The 25,624-nt window shown below is 40.4% G+C and overlaps 1 protein-coding gene across 4 annotated transcripts in view; it reads right to left on the minus strand.

The window, feature by feature from the left end:
* LOC131680502 (runt-related transcription factor 1) overlaps positions 1–4,768 on the minus strand; it is a 222,313-nt gene extending 217,545 nt beyond the window's left edge. For 2 of the 4 annotated variants that reach the window (XM_058961247.1, XM_058961215.1), the window contains exon 1: positions 4,373–4,768. The gene's annotated coding sequence lies outside the window, so the exon portion shown is untranslated. Of the gene's footprint in view, positions 1–4,364 lie in introns of all 4 variants that reach the window. The other 2 variants (XM_058961221.1, XM_058961233.1) reach the window with 2 other exon arrangements.
* Positions 4,769–25,624: the final 20,856 nt, after the last annotated feature.

Genomic DNA, 25,624 nt, shown 5'->3' on the forward strand with positions numbered 1-25,624 from the left:
AAGGTTCAATAAAATTCTCTCAAAATCGAAAAATTCTCTGATGAACTCCTTAAAAACCAGAAATTGTGTTGATGTGACGGACGAAATGGATGTTCCTAATTGTCTTTTCGACCCACACTTTCCAGGTTGTTTCGATACAAATCGCCTGGAAAAGATGGTATACTTCCCGTGCTACTTCAAAAGGGATTTGATATTTTCAAGCATGTCTTGAAAAAGATTATACTTTCCAGTCTTGCTACCGGGTAATCCTGAAAGTATGGCAAGAAATAACTGTTAGATTTATTCCCAAAGGAGGGCGCTCAAGCTATGAAGAAGTCAAGAGTTTTAGGCTTAAGTTTTTTCCTACTAAAAGCTGTGAAACGGATATTATCATCCCATCAGGAGCGTCGATTTAGTTGTATATCCGCTGCATAAAATGCAACATGCATATCAGTGTGGGCCTCTCGCTCAAACGATGTAGTTTGGGTGTGTTCCTAGATATTGAAGGTGCTTTTGACAATGCGTCCTTCCAGTCTATTCTGGAAGCGACGCGCGGTCATGGGATATCTACATGTATCTCGGGTTGGATAAACGCAATGCTTAGTAACCGCATTGTTTGCTCGTCACTAATACAGGCAGAGATAAGGAAATTGAGTATTTGCGGCTGTACTAAGGGTGGTGTTCTGTCACCTTTGTTATGGAATGCTTATTGCTATGCGGCTTATTGAGGAAACTCAATGAGCTTGGATTTCCGACCTACGGGTTTGATGACGATTATCAAATACTAATTACTGGACTTTGCATCGGAATAAGCTTTGACTTAATGCAACAAGCATTAAAAGCTGTCGAACAGTAGTTTCCAGAAGATAAATTATCAGTTAACCCAATCAAAACTTCAATGCTTCTTTCCACTAAGAAGCTAATAACAACCGGTGCAGAGGGGAGAGGTGATGATGGTCCAGTCAAAGCTAAACTATCTGTAAAGAATGGCAACTCCGACAGCTACCATTGAGGCTCTCTAAATATTAAATCATTACACATACACCTCATACAGGAAGCACTATCATGAACTATAATCACTGTCCAAGTTAGTGATTGCGTACCGAACCCAAGTCGAAGAATTAATCATTGTCAACACTATCTACCTTGTCTGGGTGCCCGGATATTCCGGTATTACTGGAAAGGAATGGGCTGATGAATTGGCCAGAGCAGGTGCAGCGATTGACTTCGTTGGTCCTGAGCCCGCTCTACCAATTTTGACAAGTTAGATAAGCGAAAAAATACGGTCCTGAGCTTCGTCCGAGCACCGCAATTATTGGAGAAATATACAAACGTGTCGTCAAATAAAGACGTTTCTAGAACAACCATGTCCAGTGATTTTGAAAAATCTTCTACATTTTTCGCTGACCAGGGCACTGCATACTCAATTATCTCATGGCATCTATTCAGCGCGCTGAGTCATCTTCATGTGATCTTTGTGAATCCGACTACGGAATCTCATATCATCTGAAATGCAACTGCCCAGCAGTAGCGCAATTGCGACTTCGAGTTTTCGGCCGTCCTTACATTGACGACTGAAACTTAGAGACATACTAAAGTTCCTCATCCAATGTGTTAAAGAGCTTTAGGCTTACTCGCAGGCGAGTAAGTACATGTGAGTTTGGCTTGCCTGCTGTTTGTTTTTGTTTTTGTGCTGTTGTGTTTTCCACTCTTCCAATTCTACTTGCTCCTTCCTACTTCTCCGTTCTTTCCGCTCAGGAAAAGATGAAAACACACGGCAAGGCACAAATCCCGGACTACATACGGGGAACGTGCACTTTGAGCCAATATATGCTGATACTCTCAATCAAAGACTAAACCAGATTTTTTATATAACTCTCCTGAAAACCTTATTGAAACGGGTAAATAAAAAGCATCCATGCAGCCAGAATAACCAGTGGACAGAATCTGATCGTACTCCTCGGAATGAGAAAAAGGGGAGGGAAGGAAGACTCAAGGAATATCTGCAAGCATCCGCCACAGAAACAACTTCTGAGACGACCCTACGATACGCATAGAACCACCCAGCAACCAGTCAACGCCAGATTTCATCATCGAACTGAAAAATTAAATGACAAACTTCGACCAACTTCAACAAACTAACTATTCTAAGAAAACTACCTTAATGCAGAAAGCATTAGACACCTGCAATCACGTATTCGTGAAGATCGAATCAACCTCTAACACAACCGTATATCATTTCTAACATAACCATAGAGTTGACCGTTCCGAATATTTCGTCGAAAAACGAAAGTACATACATCTGTTTATAGTAATAAAGTAGTAATAAATTTACCACAGAAGATAGTACACACCTATCTTTTTCCGCAAAAGCGTAATCCGAAAGGATCCCCAAAACACACTAACACAAGCATCCATCGATTAGACTAAATGAAACGGATAAAATGATTTCTTTTGCAGCTACTGCAAACATTGTTGGTCAATAGTTTGAAATTACTGTATTTTATTCGTCAGACGTACGTGAGAGTTAGAAAGTTAGTTTAATACAGCAAACAGTGCGCAATCACGTAGAAGATTCTTTTAATGATTAGTTTCCCATTATTTTCCTTTTCGTTGCTAAGCTACATCATTTGGGCCTAAATAAACGTATTTTAGCACATACCGTTTAAAACCAGTATAGTGTAACGATAAGAGTCGAGCTAACTGGGCTCAACATTTTCGATACGTACAAATCAAATAGGCGTGGCTTAGTTTTATCTGATTTAATCGGACTAAATAAATAAATCAATCTTTCCCACACACAGCAAGCGGCAATAATATTGGATATTGATGTAAGTTTCGAGGTGTTCCTCAAAGCTGAAAACACTCGGCTGAGGTGTTTTACACATTTGATAACTGACGGTTCCAGTGGAGGGCAGCACGACAACGAGTATGTCATTCATCGCATGCCTCTACACTAGCTGACCGTCACGGAGTGCCGTTTTCAATACACACTTACGGTTGCGGTTTTCAAATACAGAGCTAAGTGCAATGTTTGAATATGTATGCCTTCTGCTGCTGCTGTTGCCGACCCGGTGCATCAACCTCTTGGATTACTGGAATTACCATCTGAAGGAAATTCGGGAATTTTTTTACTAAAAGCAAAGAAACTTTGGTACGATGTTTTTTTCAGCTAATCTCCCAAAATAGTATAAGAATCAAAGACGTGTTCTTGTAATCTATTTCGTAATTTTTTAAATTGTTCTGATAAATATGGACAAATGCTTTAAAATCTGATATAAACAGAAACAAATCAGTATCTCTGGAAGACACTTAAAGATCTGAAAGGATGGCAACCCCGTCCCAAACTAGAGAAGCGCAGCTTTCTGTGTGGAAATGAATGGAATTTTCACTGTTTTAAATTATTCAAATATTCCAACAGATCATTAACAAGCGCAAAAGGAATTCAAGTTAATAGACAGATATCTATAAATAAATTCTTTTTCCATTAGGTATTCATCCTAATTAAGATGCTTTGCTTGTGACTATTTCTTGTGGTTCGGGTCACTCACTATCTTATGTGCAATCATCGTTGCGAAATGCTACCAGCAACATAATTCTTACTCAAACTACCAACAGAGTAAGCATGACAATGAAACAATTCGGTCAATTCGGTATTTTTGATAAAATAACATAACATAGCATACCGTTAGAAAGGTTAGTTCTTCTTCTTTCCAGAACACTCAAAAAAATGTAAAATTTTAATTTTTTAGTGCCAAAAGAACCAAAAATCGTTTTTTTTGCTATAAATCAAGATTTTGAGTGAATACAAAATACAACATTACTATACTAGGTCACTCGAAAAGTACAAAACCACTGTAGCACCGTGTTATTGTAATCATTAAAATACCCACTGGCTCCGGTGGGTATTTTAATGATTACAATAACTTCGCGGTACCTAGGGAAGCTAATGTCTATCATATTGGTGAACGTTGATAAACAAGTTTGAACAAAGAAGGTCATAAACCAAACTTCCAGTTGTGAATTTTATCACTTGACTAATACTGCACACGATGCTACCGTAAATATACATTCTAACTAACCACAAAAAAGTACTGCCAGTCACGAGAGTGGTTCTCCAAATCCCTTTAATCAATCCAGCCATTTTGGTTGACCATCGAAAAAATCCCTCACTCTTCTTCAACCCGCATCGCTTTCATCAAACCCGCAGACTGGATGACCATAGGTCTCCCAATGTTGCCACCGTTTCGTGGCTGGATATGTGCATCCGTATGCCTACATTTGTATGTGTATGTGTGCGCGTTTGTGTACGCGTTAGGGTGTGTGGTTAAAACAGATTGAACTGATTCCGCTAGTCAATTAAATTTTTCGGCAATTCAACTCACTTACTCACATTCGGGGGCGCCCGCTGCGGTTCGCTTCTGGGATTTGCCGACGGTTGTCCACCATCCGAGGTTCTTTATGCGCTTTCGTCGGTATTCCCCAAAATCATTCTATTCAATCTCTTTCGCGTCACAAACCACCAACTTGGGGGCGAACATATATTTTTTCATCACTTTTGCTCTCACTCCGACGGTACGCGGGAACTTCACTCACTCGCGGTGGGTGTGCATGATCCTGGTGGTGGTGGTGGTGGCGGCGCGTGGTTGATCAACTGCGTACAGCACATTCAACTGCGGTTTTCGTTTTTATCTCAACGGGTCCGGCGGATCAGATGAATTGTGGATCACTACTGGCACCCACCGTCCACAGACACACAGAGTTGTTTTGGCTTGGTTGGGAAATATTTCTGGGGTGGGCGTAGCGTATTGGTAAATCGATTGCCTTGTACGCAGCGCACCTGGGTTCAAGTCCCGACCCCGCACATAGGGTTAGAAATTTTTCATAAGAGATTCTTCTAACCTGAAGAGGCGAATGACCTTAAAGTTAAAACCTCTATAATCGAAATAAAAAAAAAAAAAAAAAAAAAAAACGACTACAACAAAAACAACAACAACACCCCCGCCAGGAAAAAAACTCGCGAGTCGGTTTTTTTTCGCGATGCTCCCTGCTGCCGTTGACTCGTCACTTAACACACAATTGTGTCACCCCTCTGATCACGCATACCACCACTCTGCGGTATCCGTATCAAATCACAAATAAATATATTTTCACAAGTTTTTTTTTGGAGCACTTCACATTTTTGTCAGGACAGGAGTTTTTTTTCGCCACTCGTTGACTGCTGCTTCGTTGGCGTTCGGAGGGTTTGGCGGTGAAAAATCCCACTGCTATCGCGTAATCGCGTGTTGGCGCGTTGGTTTTTTATGGTCCTGTTCGCACCCGGTTATTTTTCCATCACCATCATCACAGCGATTCGCACTTTCCGTGGCTCCCCAGTGGAGACGTGGAAATCGAATTGTACGAGCGCGAGTGGATAAAAAAAACAGCGAAAACCCCAAACCGAAATTTGGCGAGAAAAAAAAGCTTTTGACCACCACCGCTGCTAGCCCTGGACCTCAGAGTGGCGTGCTCCAGTGGCCACACACACTGAGGGCGTCACGGTTTATTTTTTTTCCCGTCCCGAATGAACACACAGTCACAGTCACAACCCAGGGGGATAGAGGTTGGCCAAAACCGAGACCAACAACGAGCGAGAAAAAAAACAACCACTTTACTCTATTAAGGACTTTATAATGTACGCGATTTTATTTCGTTGGTCAATCCCACACTCCGGGAAGTGTTTTGCTGTTTTTTTTAACTGGTACACCGTGGCTTGTTGAACCTTTCACGCGAAAATGTCAAATTTTTTTTCCACAAAATTGGTTCCACCGTTATTACTGCCTTGAACCGCATAAATTGGCCACCGGTATGCGAGTGTTGGCCCAGCTGCCAGGGCAGATGATCCGAAAGAGGAGCTTTCGCTTGCTGCTTCCAAAGTCAGCCAAGTACTGTTTTAAACTAAAATCGCTTTTATGGTTTTCCTGCTGGCCTCGATCTGGCAGAGGGATTCCAGTGCGCCATATACTCACACACGGGATGGCCCCCCACAAAAACCCCGACGTGCGCGTTTTCCTCTGGTCGCTATAATTACAACAAGTTGAATTAGATGCAGCACACGAACATTTCCCGGTGTAGCACCGCACCGTACAGTGCCGAGGCAGGGCGGGGGTGCTGCTAACTAAGCACATTGGTTTCGTTTCACCACCCAACCAAACAGACCGACAACTAGAGGGCCGAGGTCCCCGCCAAAACTCCTGGTACCGACAGACCAACCAACCGACCATCCGACCGAAGTATACACACAGAACCCACTCACTCTCAGCTGACTCACTTCTCTCATTTTCGATTCCATGGCGTGTGCTGGGGTTATTTATACATAATCATGTATCCGATACCAGCAGCCCCGCAACTCAGCAAACCTCGTAACCCCGTCCAGGCCAGTCCACCAAAGTCCCTTTTAATGTTGTTGCTTATGCTCTCGCTCTCGTGCAGGTTCGGTTCTGCAAAAATCCAGCAGCATGTAGCCAATCTCGTACAACAATAACACAACCAGCAACGCCACATCGTCCGCGTTTTCGACCACGTCGTCCCCGAGCCCCACTTCACCCACCGGTGGGGTGTGTAGTTGGAAGCGTCAGCCATCGGGAAAACATACAGGAGGCATCCTCATCATCTGGGCTTTAACCCTTCTCCGAAGAATGTTGACCGTTGGCGGGCGGCGATGATGGTGTCCTCACTGCATGCTGGCAGCTAGTCATTTTACGACAGAGAGAGAGGTGAAGCAGGTAACTAGCAGCCGATACGGAACAATCGGATTAGACTGGGTTAATGTCGCTGTTATTGGTGGCAGTGTCTCGTCGTTCAATATAATATAAAAAACGCTAAATGATGGAAATTATCTGGGTTTTGAAAACACCGACAAATTTACGAGCAATCTTGGAAAAAGAACGCTTTATATTTTACATACCGTGGTTAAAGATGAGAAAGGATGCGTTCAACATTTTTTAATTGAAACCTAAAACATGTTTGAAAAATGTCTTCATAATGGTGGAAGGATTCTTAATGCAGGAGGATCGTAACACTAACCGTGTGACGTGCTGTACTAGGAAGGTGAAAAAAACCCTGTTAACAAAAAAAGTATGCTGATTGAGTAAATTAAATATGGAGTGGCGAAATTTGAGTTTAGAGTTCGTGTCATCAGTATCTGGCACTGACTTAGCAACATAGATTAAATTAAATAAATAATTAATTTGATATATTATCAAATAATTATTTAACATTTTTGTGTTCTCAAAACGCAATTTATTTAGGGGCAACTGCGCTGTAGAGTTTCTAGAAATGTGTTTTTAAATAACTCAAAATGTGCTTTAAAGGGTGTCCAACATTAAATTGCTTCACGGAAAAAAAACTCTGTTGAAAATTACCTAGTGGACCAATTTTTTCAAACTTTCAGACAATAAAGTATAACCCATTAGTATACTTTAGGCATATTTATGTCATTCAACTTCCATACCATAACTGTACGCTCGGACCTTACGCTTAACTCCACTCCTTAGGTTCTGTACAACATTTGGTTGCAGCTTCTTCTGTACGGAAACCCACTTTTTCCTCATGTCTTCCTCAGATTTGACCTTCTTAGGGTGCCTCTGGTGTTGCTTCAACAGAGGAATCAGACGCTTCTGTAGACACTCCTAGAGGTAGATCTCCCGGTTTACAGTACCGGTAGTCACGAACGGCGCCCTCCGTTTGCCACATGAACAGATCGCTTGTCAAATTATGGTAAATTGTGAAAGTATCTGCTTCCTTACTTCTTCCGGAACATCAAACTTGTGCTGGGTGGTGAAGAACAGTAGCCCCGGAAGCTACCGGAAGTCCGCCTTGACGTAAGTCTCAACATCCATAGTGAGACGATGAGGCTTCGTCAGCATCTGGATGTACAATTTCCGGACCCGTGACTCTCCCACCGTATTTTACCGCTCGTCACTATTTGATGCCGATTTTAATTAACTTTTCAGCTATTTTTCATTTAAAATGGCAGGTAGATTTCTGGTCATGAATCCTTCGAAAAAACAGCACTCGAAAGTAAACGTTGCACAGCCGCCATCTTTTGATAAAATTGCTTGAAAAAATTGTATGCAGAAAATAATGTAATTCATAATATTGATTGTCCAACCATTTTACAGAATCTCGATTATATCTTATATATGCGTTTGAAAAATCCCAGAAATACTCTACACTCCCCTAAATTTAACTAACTGGGCTGGAATGGCTTGAAAGTGTTCAACTGTTATACGACGAAAAAATACACCCCTGAATGTAAACGTTCCTGAGGTTTGCTCCTTAACCACAAAGAACAGACATATAAGCTAGAACAAACTTTCCCGAAAAACCTGTGTAAGCATTTAAATGAAAATACGTTGAAAATCACCATCGCATACGTGTTTGCATGCGTGAGTCACCATTGTATCCAAGTTTGCATACAAGTCCCGTATAGCGATTGCTGACCGATCTGACTAGTGGCAAGTTGCTACTTGCCGTTGTCATTTCAAAGCGACAGTTTAATTTCATACACAAGTTGAACACTTTACTTGTATGTCAGTTATCAGTGCCTTAACTCTTAAAGGGCGTACACGAAATTATTGCGACACCGAAAATGTCATGCCAATTTTCTTATAATGTTTAAAATCAAACCAAAATTTTAGGGTTATACATGTATTTACTTCAAAAATCAAAAGAAAAGTTAATCGATGGAGCCTTGAGTATAAATTTGAACGCATTTTCGCTTGATGCCCCCCATCAAAGTCTTTACAGTGTCATCCGGTACCAGTTTGTCAGTTTTTTTCCATTTTCTTAACATGTCCTTCTCGTCTTTGACTGTCTTCTTGCTCTTCCGAAGTTCCCGCTTCATAATTGCACAGTACTGCTCCACCGGGCGCAGCTCCGGACAGTTTGGCGAATTCATGTCCTTTGGAACAAAATGGACAGAATTGGCCTCATACCACTCCAGGACACTTTTAGAATAGTGGCATGATGCCAAATCTGGCCAAAATAGCAGAGCTTCGTCATGCTGCTGCAAGAACGGCAAAAGACGCTTCTCGAGGCACTCAGATTTGTAGATCTCGCCATTTACTGTGCCCTTTGTCACGAAAGGCTCACTCCTCAGTCCGCAAGAGCAGATGGTCTGCCAAATGAGATATTTGGAGGCGAACTTCGACATTTTCTTCTTCTTAAATTTGTCGTCCACATAGAACTTGCTCTTGCCGGTGAAAAAATCCAACCCCGAAAATTGCTTAAAATCGGCTTTTATACACGTTTCGTCGTCCATCACACAGCAGCCATATTTTGTCAGCATCTTCTCGTAGAGCTTCCGTGCCCGAGTTTTAGCCGTCGATTGTTGCCGCTCATCGCGATTTGGGAAGTTCTGTACCTTGTATGTATGTAGTCCAGCTCTCTTCTTTGCATTCTGGACGTAGCTCTGCGACATGCCGATCTTTTTAGCCAAATCACGGCTTGAGACGTTGGGATTTGCTTTAATCATCCGCTTCACCTTTCCCTCCGTCTTTTTGTTCTCCAGTCCCGGTTTTCTTCCAGCTCCTTTGCCGTGGTCCAACGTCAACCGCTCCTGGAACCGCTTCAACACTCTGGAGACGGTTGAATGGTGAATGTTCAACATTTTTCCCAACTGCCGGTGCGACAGGTCAGGAAATTCCAGGTGTTTGGAAAGAGTTTGTTCTCTCGACTCGCGTTGGTTCACCTCCATTTTCGTTGAATCGAAAAACACGACTTCAAGTCAATGAGAAAGTGTGCAAAATTTGGTTGATTTTTACCCAATGGTAAACAAGTTATGCCCTGTTGAATGTGTCGCAATAATTTCGTGTTCGCCCTTTACTATGAAAACATATCAAAAAAACGATTTTTGATTGGAGACACCTCCAAATTATGTTCAAATTAAACCATTTTAGGCGAAAGTTCTTAAATTGACACCTGAAACAAAAATTTGAGCTGACCTATGTATATTTCAAAACATTATCAAAATGTGCAGAGGTCTAATATTTATAGAATTATGTTTAGTTACCTAACGCCTCCTCCTGTTTAGTCTTAATCTGTAATCTTCTAGTTTTAAGAAATTTAATAGGGGACGGTGGGGATTTGTGAACATAGTTTTGTTTACGGGGCATAACTATCATAAATATTGGTCGATTTTCAATGTTAAACTTGGTATTTGTTAAGGGCACCTTAATGCATCCACAGGCTGTAACATTTATAAAAAATTATTCATCATTTTTTAGTTTGGTGGGGAGTTGTGAACCATCGCAAGTAGTAGAAGAGATGGAATATTTTTCTGATCTGATTCGCAATGAGTCGGCGACAACATGATTCGCGCCAAGCCACTTGAATTCGCGGTTATGGCACGGGAAAATTAAAATTGTGGCAGAATCCTGATCTTCGTATAAAATTAAACAATTTTATATAATAATATGTATGATTCATCTCTGATTTTCGAATTATGATACTTATTTATTTATGTTTATTACCTTCACCAACAAGCCCCTTGGCCCCAATGGTGGTTGCTTAAACTAATTACATTTTAAAATTGACAACATTTTCGCTTTTATAGCATTCCGCGTCCGGTTGAAGTCGAAGGCCGTCGCCACACTGTTAAAAATTCGTTGGAGTCCGGTTACAGCGCTCTGGCAACCATAGTTGGTTCTCCTGAACGGAACTCGCAGAAGGGAGTTATTACGGAGAGCTCGAACGCGGGCTTGAAGATCCAGACGTCCGAGGATTGTAGGGCAATCCACTCTGGCAGAGAGTAAGTCCGAGACGAACAGGGCTCGAGAGCAGTCCCTCCGAATGCTGAGTGTATCGAGGTGTATAAGCTGGCAACGGTTTTCATAGCTCGGCAGCTGAAATCTGTTTCGCCATGGGAGATGACGAAGGGCGAAGCATATGAACCTGCGTTGAACAGCCTCGATTCTGTCAATCCCATTCTGGTAGTACGGATTCCAAACAGCTGAACAATATTCTAACGTTGAGCGGACCAACGCGCAGTAAAGCGATTTAAGACAATATACGTCCCTGAAGTTTTCCGCTATTCGGAAGATGAACCCAAGCTGTCGTGATGCCTTATCCACGATGTATGACGTATGTGGTTTGAATGTTAATGCCGAATCCATGATGACTCCGAGATCTTTGATGTGAGAGTGTCTTGGAATGCTCGAGCCGAAGAAATGGTAGTTAAACTGAGTCGGTTGGCGTTTCCGCGTGAACGTAACGATTGAGCATTTGCTCGGGTTTAAAACCATTCTGTTTTGATCACACCACGTGCTAAAGCTGTCCAGATCCCTCTGAAGAAGCTCGGCATCGGTTTTATCCCGTATTTGTTGAAAAATTTTCATGTCGTCGGCGAAAGAAAGGCGGGGTCCTTGTAATGTGAAATTGACGTCATTAAAGTAGAGGAGGAATATTACTGGACCGAGATGGCTTCCTTGTGGTATGCCGGATGTAGCGAAGAAGGGTGCAGATAGACAGTCCTTAATGCTGATTTGGAGGTGCCTTCCATCGAGGTAGGAACGAAACCAGCGCAGAAGTTGTCCATGAATGCCGAGTTTGTCCAACTTCGCTATTGCGATATCATGGTTGATTTTGTCGAAGGCCGCAGATAGATCCATATAAATAGCATCGGTTTGCAATCCGTCAGCGAATCCATCCATTACATATGTTGTGAACGAGAGCAGGTTTGTCGTTGTCGATCGTTTAGGCATGAAACCGTGTTGGTCATCTGCAATGTAGTGTTTGCAGTGAAAGAAAATAGGATCTAACACAACCAGCTAGAACAGTTTTGATACGGCACTTAAACACGAGATTCCCCGATAATTGTCAATGTTCGATTTGTTTCCTTTTTTATGAACTGGAAACATGTGCGCTGCTTTCCAGCAGGAAGGGAATGTACCAGTAGTGAGTGATAGCTCGAAGACTCGCCGAAGTGGTTCAAGAAGCCCGCTGATGCACTTTTTGACAAAAATCGAGGGAACACCACCTGGACCTGGGGAACAAGATGCTTTCAGTTTGGCATTTGCTGCAAGAATGGCAGCATTATCGACACAAATTCGGTTGATGGTTCGTCCTAGAGAAGGAGTTAAATTAGCGGCGGCAGCGACTTGTTGTGGTGGCAAGCGCTCGTTGGAAAAAACGCTTGAAAATTTGTCGGAGAACAGTTGGCAAATTTCCTTAGTGTCGGTGCCTAAAACTCCATTAAACGACATACAAGATGGCAAACCGGATTCCTTTCGCTGCTCGTTAACATACTTCCAGAACGACTTGGGCTTGGATTTCAGTTGACGCTCGACGTTTCGCTGGTGTCTAAAAAAGGCGCGTCTGCTTTGTTGTTTGTATTCGTGGTTGAGTTGAAAGTAGTGATTTCGTAATGCAAGTGTCTTATGCTTCGAGAATTTTTTAAATGCAGCTCGTTTGGCAGATTTTAAACGTCTTAGGACGGTTGATTGCCAGGGAGGGTGTTCATCGGTACTAATTGTTCGTTTTGGTACATGGCGGTCGATAAGGTAGTTAAGAATACTAGAAAACGTCATCGCTGCTTCGTTCGCGTCGTCATTGTTAAGATTTTCGTCCCAGTTTATATCCAACGGCGTGCTAACGATGCTGTCGTAGTCAGCGTTTTTAAAATCGTAGACGATAGAGCTTGAGACGTCTTCAGAATTCACTCCTAAGTTACCAGCGAATACAAGATGTAGTGGGGGATGATGACGCACCTGCTTGACTAAAGGAGTCGGTGCAGTGCAGCAGTACGGAGCGCAGTCCCGGGCACTTACAAAGCAGAGGACCAATGTACGTCCATTCTCGTTGGTGACATTATTAATTTGCCGAAGAGTTGCGCTGCTGTAGTTGTCCAAAATACAACTGGCATTGTTAATAAGCGCAGATTTTTCGATATCCAATCGTAGAAAACCATTACTTGCTTGGCACCACGTCAAGCCAGGTAAGTTGAAGTCACCCAGTATAACGATATCATCAGACGGGGCGGCGATCGAGGCGATAAAAGAAACGGAGGAAAGATGTACATCGATCAAGCTGGAATCACGAATTCTGTCAGGTGGAAAATACACAACACACAGGAACAGATTGCGATCGGCAAGTTTCACTGATATCCACACTTGCTCGGAGCTCGCCCACCGGTCATCGTTGATCACTCGGGCTTTTATACCACGCCGATACTGTTCTATTTAAAAAACGCTTTTAATCCACCTAACAGTGTGATGAGACATTTCTTATAACTCTTATCACTCTCTTCGGATATTATATCGTTTGAGAACATTTAGAACTTGATGCTTCGTGATGTTTTTGAGAACACATACTATATGGGATAGTGGCAGGACTCAGAGAATCGCTCAAATCAGCATAGGACAACATCAGTGCTAAAAATCTCAAACAAAATCAGTGGGAAAGCGAAAAAATGCTCCATAAAATAGACATATAAACGAATTATTGTTAATGCTCTGTTAATAAAATATCTATATTGTGGTGGGAAAACTGAATTTTCCTAAAGGGGTTATATATTGTACTGAGCCAAAAAAATCGAATTTTTTTTGAATCGATTTGAAGTTTATACTTTACTCAAATTTCCAACGCGACTGAGAACTAAGAAATCAACGCTTTTTCTTGAAAAGGGCGATACTAGCAGTGATACCATTCAAAGAAAATCAACAGTGAATATTTCCAGACTTGGTTTTATTTCCTATTAAAGAACTATTGTGTTTTTTTACATCCTAGATTGCATGATTCAGTGATCGAAATCCAAAACTTCATAAAGTATTTGAAATTATTAAATTAAAATTTGTTTTTGCTATTGAAATTGACAAAATGATAGTATCGCCCCTTTGGCGATTGTTTACTTTTTCGGTCCCACCTATCAGCATTAAAGTATCGCCCTTACGTTTTTTTACAATAACTACCGTTCTGCACCACCGATTTCGTCAGTGTTTTTTTCAATAGCGATCATTGTTACTATTTACAGCTGGTATCAGCTTGATAATCCTAAAAAAAATACGAAAATAACAGTTTCGCCTCTAAACTGCTAGCAAAAAAAGTATCGCCCTGTTTGTTTGCATGGAGAGTGGAGGGCGAAACTTTAAATAAACAAACAAAAATACAGTTTCGCCCGTTTTATTTTTTGCTGTAGTAAAAAAACAAAATCGTAGAATCAAAATTTTTATGTTAATTTGTTGCGTTTCAAAGCCCTCATTCGCATGTATGAAAAAAGCTCTATGTTTACATTTGTAAGTATCGCCCTTTTCACAAAAAAGCGTTGAAATGAAATCGCAGCTCCTGATATCACGCTATCTCTGAAGTGCATGCGTGCATAGTTTCAAATTTTACTTCGACATCAACTTTTTCTAAAGGTGACTTCCCAGTAGTATCCTTGATTTGAATTATTATCGCTAATCCTAATGCCAAAGAACAAATAAAAACCTCACGAAAACGAACCGTTTGGGAAAATCATCATCATTACTGGAATTTTCATTTTAACGAAACTTTTCGATAACCTTCCGTCACTTGCGTTAATGCACTGGGTGCACAGTGCTTTGAAAATCTAGCGAAATCGTCTTAGGGCACCAGCGGGTCTAATTCAGAGCTATGAGCGCGGCGAGTTAAATCTGTAAAGAATACTAAAAATTAATTTCTATTCTATAATTTTCAGTTCAGCAATTCGAGAGATCGTTCTCACCGCAAGCCATGAAAAATAGACTACGTTGTGAAGCGATGGTCACTATTTATTAAAAAATCACGGTTAAATAAAAAATTAAGCTATTAAAAAATTTCAAATAGTTTATAATTTTCACAAACTTATTAGGAAAAATTGTTTAATAAGCTTTCGTAATATTGTGTAGGAAAAAAGCTGAAAATTTCAGTATTTTCTCTATCTGCAACATATAAACCCTCAAGTATACCAATTAATTGGTATACGAATTGGAATAGGTTCGCCAAATTTTGGAACAAATCTATAAAATAACCCCTTGAAAGCTACCTAAAAATTATTGTAGTTCGATGCAATAAAAAAATCTCCAAAAAAGAAATGTACCTATTAATGTGAAACACAGTGAATAATACATACAATAAAGACCCATTTTTATCAGTCTCGTGGTGTATTTTAGGCTGACAAAATGGGGACACTGACTAAATCGGGCAATTTTTTTCTTTATAATAAACAGAAGCTGTTAAAATATTCTTCTCGTCCCTTGGTGTAGTCTGATAACTATTTCTGATTATGATGAACTTTTTATTTTCGCATATTTCGCATATCTTCATGATAAGGAAAACATGCTCAAGAAAGGATTTACTCGAATTCAGTCTTGTTCGTCTGCTAGAGCCCATCAAACATATGTTCACATTTGGCTGATAAAATCGGGGTTTCAATGTGTTATAATAGATATTCAGCATTCGAAGAAGTTTCTTTTGAACGAGTGTAGAAAGACTTTGTTTCTACTTACTTGAAGTCAGCGGTGTAGCCAGAAATTCGGTTTGGTGGGGGTTTGGTGAAAATCGATCTTACTGTCCAAACGGCATAATTCCGAAACCGTAATTTTTGAAGTTTTAAAATTATGCAGAATTAATTTTTCAGAAAATAGTAACAGAGTTCGTGTCTTTAGCGAATTTGTTGAGACTTTATTGTAGTCTTGAATATTAACCTGAGAAAATTCACCATAAATACTTCTTGGACGATATACCGTCAAAATTATTTTATCAAATGATACGCTGTTTAACGTTTGTAAAACTCATCGAAGATAGTAACCCTCCGAAATTGGCGGTTTCAAAATGATGCTTTCTTGACCTCAAATTACTGTTTTTAAACATTTGACCTATACATATAATTGGTCATACATACAACAAAAATCAAATGCTCATCAAAATCGATCAGAACCTGCTAGAATCGAATGGAAATCGTAATTTTTCATAAATTTCTCTCTACATTCGGAAAGTGTTATCCTCGTTATTAATCATATTACGTTTTCGTCTCAACTCGACGCATTCCCAAAATAAAATCCTGTTTAATCCATCTAGTGGTGCAATTGTGCTTGTCTCATTTGTCCAGACTACGATTCCATGGCTGGTTATGTTCAATACAATTGTGGAAATGAATATTACATGTTCAGTACGATTTGCACATACATACAAGGGATCGACAGCCACGATCTTGAGATACTATGTGATATTGAAACATCGCTTGAAACCAGCGGCAGATCATGGAGAAAAATCCGAGAGGTCCAGGTCCTGCCGAAAATTTTCAACTTGTTAAGAAATTTTAAACTAGTTTTAATTTTAAAGTAGCAACTCCTCACTGCATACCCCCCTCGGGCCGGTATGATTGACGATTTTTGGAGTGATTGCATAATCTTTCTATATGAGAAAGGCAAAAATGTACCAAAGTCCAAAGAAGTCAATTTTTGTCAATCATCTCAATGTTTCATGCATTTTAAAGTCATTTGGCATCAAAAATACAAATTTGATTTTGAAAATTTTTCATTTCGGTTTATATGGGAATTTGCTGTGTGATTGCACTCTTCAACTCGTAACTCCGGAACCGGAAGTCCAATCAATAAAAAAATCAATGGCAGCCGATGGGAAGGTTGTACCTTTCATTTGAGATTAACATTGTGGAAATCGGTTCAGCCATCTCTGAGAAACAGAGGTCACATTTTTTTCCACATACCCACATACATACACACACAGACATTTTCCGATCTCGACGAACTCAGTCGATTGGCATATGACACACGGCTCTCCGGGTCGGGATTAGATCGACGAATTTTAGAGTGAATGAGAAAGGCAAAAACATTTTAAGCAATTGTTGAAATTTAAGCATTTTTCGTTGAGCAGTTCTATGTTTCATAGAATTAAATCAATTTTAACTTCGCTTCCTATTAAATAAAGACCCTTATTACAGTACATCTCTACAAAAACGAGATCAATTTGAAAATAAATCTGAGGATTATGATTGATTACAGAACTCTGGAATGTTTTCAGACAGGAATTTGATATTGATGCTATTAGACAACTGTGAAATCAAGACCAAGAGATCAGTTACATATCAGGACCCCATTCCGACAATTTATCAAAAGTCCTCATGATGTTTACAACAACAGGTTATCCATCTACGGATCAGATAATTGTTATTGTAATATTGAATTAAATCAGTCTGCATCAATAAATTTTCAACTTCAATCCAATTTTTTTTTTGGGTGTTGTGGGGGGGGGGGGGGGGGTGGGGTTGTATGGTGTTAAACCCCAAAACCTTCTCTTGGCTACGCCGTTGCTTGGAGTTATTTATTTCGCTTTTCATTTTCCGATATGTTTCAGATCGATCCGATGGTTATAAGTTAGCAAAATTGCAGTCAGAAAGTTCGCACAAATGAACATTTTTGTACTGATAAGTTATCAAGTTCCTTCCAGATAACTTGGAAGTGTTCGGTGATTATTTCTAGCGGTTGTAGATAGTAAAATGAAATACAAAATTCGTTTTATCGAAATAATGTTTGGCTTATTTCAATGGATTATTACTATATTGAACAATAAATAAGCGACAAAGAGTAATCAACAAACAACAAGCCATAACTTTTAAAGTATTCAAAATAGATATTTGAAGTCTTCAGTAACGTTATTCGCAAAAGTAAGAGCTACAAATTTGCTGAAGGTATCATTTCGATATAATCACTTCAAAAAAAAATTGTGAAAATATCTCACTCATAGGGGGATTAATCAGCAAAAGCACAATACCAAAAGAAAGGGCATATTGCCTCCATTAAATTATCCGAAGATACTATTGACCTAAAATAAGCCGTTTTGGCGTTAATAATAGATTACATGTTTTTGGTCATATTTCTGGCTATGGGAAATGATAAAAATCTTTCGTCCGCATTTAATGTTAAATATCTCTTTTGATAATAGTTCGATTTTAACAGTCTATAGCTTGTTCGAAAGGTATTCGTTAAAGCTGTCTAAAAACATATAAATTGTTAATCTACATTGTCAATTTCGGTAGATAATTTAAAAAAACTGCAAAAATCGCCATTTTTGCGCATTCAAACATTCATATCTTGGAAACTAAACATCAGAATCAAAAACAAATTAATAGCGTTCATACTGTTTTTTAGTTCTTTCATTTAAAATTGGTTTGGATAAGATCGGTTCAGCCATTGCTGAGAAACACGAATGAGAATTTGTCCGTTACATACACACACACACACAGACACACACACACACAGACATTGTCCCAAATCGTCGAGCTGAGTCGATTGGTATATAAGACTCGGCCCTCCGGGCCTCGGAAAAAATCTTGAAAGTTTGAGCGAATTCTATACATTTCTTTTATAAGAAATGTAAAAATACTATGTAAAATGCGCAAATTGTCACCTTTAAGCTGTAATAATATCGTGACTTACCAAATAAACAGTTTGAATAAAAAAATCTTAACACTGGTATTAAAAATGTAACTGAAGAGAGGGACGACGAACATTATTTCCAACCTGTGCATAACCTCAAAAGTAGGAAACACACCATTTTCGGGTATATTACCTCAAATATCTTAAAATCCTGACTAAGACCTAGGATTCCGATTCTACGCAGCAAATTACTTGGGAAATAACCTCTAGCCTTGCAACAACTCGCATAATCCCGGTATTTGTAGATCGGTGTAATCTAACGCAATATTACCCAAATAGTTACCCCCAAATAACGAAAAGTATGTTTTGTGTGGTGTGGTTATGGTCGAATTACAATATGACCAATAGTGGAAAAAATAAAAGAACAAATTATCTATTAATAAGATCTATTTCTGATTACCACAGAAATCGATTTTTTCAATCGATTTTGCGACTGGATGTTTGATAACATCGATTTTTTCAAAAAGCCCATTACAAGATTTGTCTAACCCAAAATCCTAGTCACTTGAATGGTTCAAAACACTAGGTACTTCGTGTATCATTAGTAACTCATGACTTATTACTATTGATGTTGATGATTGACAGGTAACAACCACCATCCGGCCGGGAAAGTCCACTATAAAATGAAAAATTCACGTTGCACATAGGCACACTCCGCGCATTTTTAGCTTATGAATCTCAATCGCCAACTTCAGCTATGAATTGGTTGACCGGTTTGCCATGTGCGATATACCCTGTGTTCGGTTGTTTGGTTTTGCGAAATTGTTTTCGTAGTACGATGCCCTACCTATTCTATTCCTCTTGTTATTGTCTGTGCCTGTTTCGGTTCACTCGCGCCATTCTGGCTCGGGCAAAGAAACTGAGTCCAAGTTGGGCAACAAAAGGGTTAGGATTTTAAATTCATAAAAAATATTTGAACTGCTCCGTTGACCGGAAAGGTAGGTCAGTGAGTGAGTAAATATGTTTATTGATTTTCGTTCGTATGGGAAGAGTTGTGGTTGAAGTTCTTGTAATCGATAGTGATTTTCACGATTTAACAAAAGAGAAACGATTCCCCATAGCAAAAACACATATTCACAACATATCAGGTATCACAGAACAACAGCTCACAAGTGATATCTTTTAGGACTTTGTTTTAATCTAACAAAAAACAATGAAGCCCACTTACACCATAGGGAGTTTTCAACAACTTTATTTCAAACGGATATGAAAAAGCCAAGCTCGCTCCAGTGAACGAATGACTGATGAAACCCCTTTTCTCAGTGTTTACGACTACTTTAACGAAACAGATGACGACGACGGTGAGGATGACGACGGACGACGGCAGCGCCGATACATGGTGGAATAAGTTGTGAAAGTGGCAGGATTTTTCGGGAAATTGTTTAATAAAAATTTCGAACATTTTACTGCCATTAATTTGGGAGACCGTGCGCGTGTCCTACGAGTGTTTCACATTTTATATCGAACTCGGGAATGGTGAATGGTAACCGGCGGAAGATATCAACACCGACCGGATGAAATGAAAGGGACCCAATTGATGGGCCGGTAGATGTGTCGATGAGACTTTTCCCCTGTTTATGTATGGCGCTTTTATGGATGCCGGTGCTTAGGGATATCCCTCGCCATGATTTGCCTATTTGTCTATGGACTTATGCCTCGCTGGAAAAGTGTGAACACGTGTGAGTTCAAGAGGTGAATGGAAAAACGGAGGGTACATTTCGGTTTGGAACGAGATAATTCGATAAACACTATTGTAGGATGTTCGTGGTATATAGAGGAGGATCTCATCGGGAAACTATATTGTATATGCATGATACTTCACAAAAACGTGATGTTTATGGTACAGTGTTGAGGCTTGAATAGGTCTCTTTCTAATTATTGAACTAGAGTAAGCAATAGATCAAGGGATGGCTCAATCTGTAAATGAGCAGTTGAAAATAAATAAACATCAAAAACAGTTAACTAATTCATTAAGCAATAAGTTAATCAATCTAAATGATCGATTGATCTAAGCCAGTTTAATTATTAGGGGAAAGAACGCTATTATTGACTACGTTGCTAAATATTTGTATAATAGCGTTTGACCTAGTAGTTATGTAGCCTAAGCTTGACTCCTGCCAAAAGACAAAAGACTAGCCTGTGGGATTTTAGGCCTGTTTCTTGCGCTCACTTGAATACTACAGCTCAAAGCTTTCTTAACTTTCCGAACCCAGTAATCTCTAGCTAATTGAATGTCGTTAAAAAGTCAAAAAGAAAAGGCGACTACATATTAGTCGAAATAAAACAGGAAAAAACTTAAAACCTCTACAACTTCATTTTCTTCTCCGCTAACTTCACAAGTTTACTGTCTCCTTTATGTATTCTTCTTCAGTATCTGCATCTTTGTAATCTTCTTTCATCAGTCTTCGTCGTCTACATTGATATCTCCTTACACTTTCTTCCTCAATCTTCATTTTTATACGCAATTTTTCATCTACTTTTCGAATTTAGCATTTCTTTTCATTTATTTCACACTTTCAGAGACTCAATCAGTCGTTTTTTTTATCTTCATCGTTGCACAATGCCGCGCACAAGCTTATTAGGGGGATATTGTATTTTTTTCTTAGTGCCTCAAACTTTTTGCATTGAACAATAACATGACGAACGTCCACTATCATTCCACAGCATTCGTACACCGGTGGTTTTGGTGCATATCGCATACGATTGGCGGAACGTGCCCACACAGCGATTTTCATACCAGTCACCGCTTTAAGTCGAGCACATGCTCTTTGCACAACTGTGGTCTTTTTCTACAATACGAATCGCAAAACGATCTACAGCTTGAAGAGTCAGAAGGTCGAAAGGTAAAGTATCTTCTTCTGCTGTAATCGCGGAAATCGGACTGGCTACGAACCTGCGGAGAATCTGACCAACCGGTTATAAATAGGTGCGAGAATCGTTTGCTCTACTAACAATTGCAATGCCGTAGAAAAGATGTGAAATAATGATTACCGAGCCGATATGCAACATTGAAGTTCGTTGTTCCCGTGGAATCTTAGCACCAAGGTGCTTAGAGTTCGTCTTTATCAGTAACTAGGTGAGAAGTGAGGTAAGCCTGCAGCAGGCAGTGGGGTTAAAAAAATGGCAGCAAACAACTTTGTTCACAACCTGAAATCCAAGCAAACACAAATGCAGATGAAGATAACTACTAAACAATGTTATTAGCTGTTGTTCCAAAAACCAACATGGCTGATCGGCTTTTTCGAGGATCGTATCACCTGAAAATAAAAGCAAGTTGCTTAGCACGGATCATTTTCATGATTCGCAGTCTCGCATCGCAAGTAGATTTTACCAGCTTACAGTGATGCTTGAAAGTCGGCGTACAATCGAGAGTGACGCCAATGATCTTCAACAGTCTCGTTTTCAGAATTGCTATCTCACAAAACGGGTAGTGTTGCTGGGTTCCCGGCGGGCATTGGGGATGCTGGATATTGCTGCTGAAATTTTTGAGCCAACACATTTCACCCACTTATCGTCTGCTTTCACTGCTGCTTGCAAAGCACGGTATAGAGGTTGATGTTTATTCTTTCGTACTACTAGTAAACTATTGTCCGCGTATAGAACTACAGTGACGTTTTACTAAATTAATTTAAAAATCGGCTGCACTGCCACAAGGAACAGCGTTACCGAACACACTGATCCTGGAGGGACGCCGTTCTCTAACAGCTTTTCTCGGAACAGATGACCTCCCACGTTAACTCGTGATGTTCTGTCGGGAAGGAAACTGTTCAGTATGTTGAACATCGTCCATTTTCGGAGGCTGTGTAAGATGGCGAATCTCCATTTGGCGTCGTATGCGTTCGAAAGGTTAAGTAACACTATCAAGCAGTGTTCATCGTTGTTGGGCAACAAAAGATTCAGTTCCGCCTAGTACGTATCGATGCCATGGACAGCTCTGAAAGCATGTTGCCTTTTGTCAAGTCATCCGGTTGATCCTAGCTTGGCGATCAGTCTCCTATTCACAATACGCTGAAACACTTTCGCTATGCAGATGGTCAACGTGATGGGTCGGAACACGGCAGGACCGGAGTCGGAAGATTTCGGTTTCGGCACTAGCATTAAAATCCCGGTTCGCTAACTGGCTGGAAAAATACCACTGCACCGAACTATGTTAAACAGTTCTAGTAACGCAGTATTAACGGATAGGGGAAGTTTTCGCAGCATGGGATATCCTACCGAGTCTGATCCCGTAGAGACACTGCGTCCTTTGTCAACTTGTTGAGGCTATCGAAGTTATAAACGTCGTCAGTATCCGGCAGAGTTTTGACGCCTTTTCGTGGGGCTCTTTCCTTCGCCGTTTGGAACAGTGGTGGATAGCCAGAGATTACTGATATCTCACTGTAATGCTGAGCTAATTTATTTGCTACTACTTGCTAAACGGCAACACAACTCAGCTGTCATCAAACGATCCGTTTGATGACAGTTGTGCTGTATTGCCGCTTACCGTGCAGAGTATTCACCGTTCGCCGCATTTCTGCCGTAGAGCTGTTTGAAAAGATTTTCCCGACGAATTCTTTCCACGATCGACGTTTGGCATCCTCAATTGCCTTCTGATCTATTGCCTTCACTTCCAGAATTTTTTTCAGTGCGCTCAGGTTTTTTACGCGGTTTTTTTTTGCGCGGATTTTGAAATTTTACGCGGTTTTCATTTACGCGGTTTTTGAAATTTACGCGGTTTTAATTTACGCGGCCTGTATCCTCCGCGTAAAAAAACCTGAGTGTATATCGGATGTGTTTAAGTCCGCCGCTTTACTACACTTGAGTGCTCTAAGGAATTTTAGCCACTGCTTAACCACCGTTTCCACTTCCTGCCACCACCATGGTACTGATTTAGAACCGAACAGAGCGGATGTTTAGGGTACACTATGTGTTGCTGCTGACAACAGCCGATCAACGAATTCATCTACATCAATTTCATCGCCTGGTTTGATGCTGGCAGCAATCAACTGTTCGTATGCTGTCCAGTCTGCCATTCTATTCGCAGAATTTTACAATGCGAATATTCAGGTAAAGTAACGGTGATCGGATTATCGCTGTTGTGGATGTTTAGAAGCGGTCGCCAGATTAATTTGGGTACTATCATCTCAGAACCTATTGAGAGATCAATGGCCGAAGTGGCCCGTTTGCTGGATCGCTCCGGCTGTGCGATCCGTTGTTCAATATAATCATGTGTTTAGTCAGTGTTTTCTCGGCAATGAAGCTACAAAGTTTATTCGATGTTATGGAGCACCAAGCGAGATGGTGCGCGTTGAAATCATTAGGTAGCAACAGTGGCGCCGGGAAACATTCAAGAAAGTTGTCCAATTCTTTTTGGCATTTTTGGGTATTTGGTGGTATATGTATCGATACTACAGTCATTGGGTTTGAAAGATGGACCCGAACAGCGATTGGTTGTAGATCACATTTTATATCGATGCGCTCGGAGGGAATTGCAGACATACTCCTCGTTCCCAATAGCTACGGCTGCCGAATTCAAGACGCATAGAGTAGTTCGTGACAATAAAATCTTATGGAATTACTCGATTGTCTGCCTTGGTTTCTTGCAGAGCTATCACACATGGTTCGTATTGGATAATCAGCAATTTGAGTTCATCCAGTCTATTTCAAACCATCAGAGACAAGCTTCTATCCGAGCCAGCGTAAAGCGAACAACAAAAAAACAGCTACTTGTGTGCATTGTCTGAAAAACAAAGGATACCGTTTCCTTTATTCTTCTGTAGTGATCTATCAAGACGATTGAGCCTCATCAACTAAACGAGATTATTTGGCCTAACACGGTGGCCATTGACTTCAGGCCTTTTCACATAAGACCGAGTATTCGTGATGTGGAACTTCTGCTGAAGGTGAAAATGCAGCTTTCGTTTAAGGAAGTCACCTTCACACAGGTTTAGCACGTCAGACACGCGGTGCTACCTTCATAACCTTCAACAAATTCGACCAGGCGAAAAGATATATTTTGCAGAACAACTTAAAACACGTGCTTATTTGTGACAACGCTGAAATCAAAATCGCTATATATTTAATTTAAAGTTTTTTTTTTATTTTTATTTCTTATCTTTGGCATACACCTATAGACACCTTTTAAAACTATATCTTTCTTATTAATACCTATATCTATACTTGTAAATGTTAAAATCAAACACTGAAGAAGCTCGGTTAAATCTGCGGCAACATCTTTCCAGTGGATTATTTTGTCCATATGAAGTACGGTGTCTGAGGATCCTCAACCGAGTGGGGTTACGAAGAACACGAGGAGGCGCATACAAATTAACGCCCGAGAGAAGATCGGGACTGTCAGCAAGTCGAAAACAAAAACTCTTTGCAGGAAGTCACCAGAGTCTGCAAACCGAGTGGCATACATCTATCGGCATAAGGAGGCAAAACAACTGGATCATTCCATGGAAGTTTCCGAAGAGCGAATCTCACAAAACATCTTTGTACGTTCTATTCAGTCACTTTAAACGGCATGATATGGTATCAACACTTGCACAGCATACTCCAGAACACTTCTGATCAGGGCACAGTAAAGTGCTTTTAGTGCGTAGAATGTCCGCCGTGTTCCGTTTTAAGAAGCCCAGCACAGGCCCGACGAGAGGGGGGGTCAGGGGGGGGCAACTACCCTGGGGCCCGGGTCTGTTTTGGGGGCCCGCATTTTTAACTGAATTAAATTTATTTTAATTTAATTGATGAAGTTTATTGTTTCTGTCGACACTGCAAATATATTACAATCAACTACTTCAACTTTAGCGGCATTAATTGGGTTCGCAATAATACATCATTTCTGTACCCAGACTCATCACACTCATCAACTAACACGTGTATCACTCAGCTACTCGACGGTTACAGCACCGCGGGGCTAGTTCAACTATGTGACGTCACTAATGACAACAACTGTATTTTGGATCTTTGCTTTGGAAGCCAGGAGCTCTCCGATCACTTTGCCGTTTGTCGTGCTCCAGCTCCTCTCGTTAAACTATGCCAACACCACCCTGCTCTTCATTGTTTTCTCCGAAAATGTGTACCTTGAACATTCGAAGATACCACTGAGAAACTGACATATGCCTATCGCAAGACAGATTTTCGAGGAATGCACCTTTTCTTGTCTCGTATCAATTGGAATGAAATCTTGTCACAATCTGATGCAAACGCAGCGGCTGAAATTGTTTCGAACG

Source organism: Topomyia yanbarensis, chromosome 1, assembly GCF_030247195.1.
Source record: "Topomyia yanbarensis strain Yona2022 chromosome 1, ASM3024719v1, whole genome shotgun sequence".
In the NCBI taxonomy this organism is placed as follows: domain Eukaryota; kingdom Metazoa; phylum Arthropoda; class Insecta; order Diptera; family Culicidae; genus Topomyia; species Topomyia yanbarensis.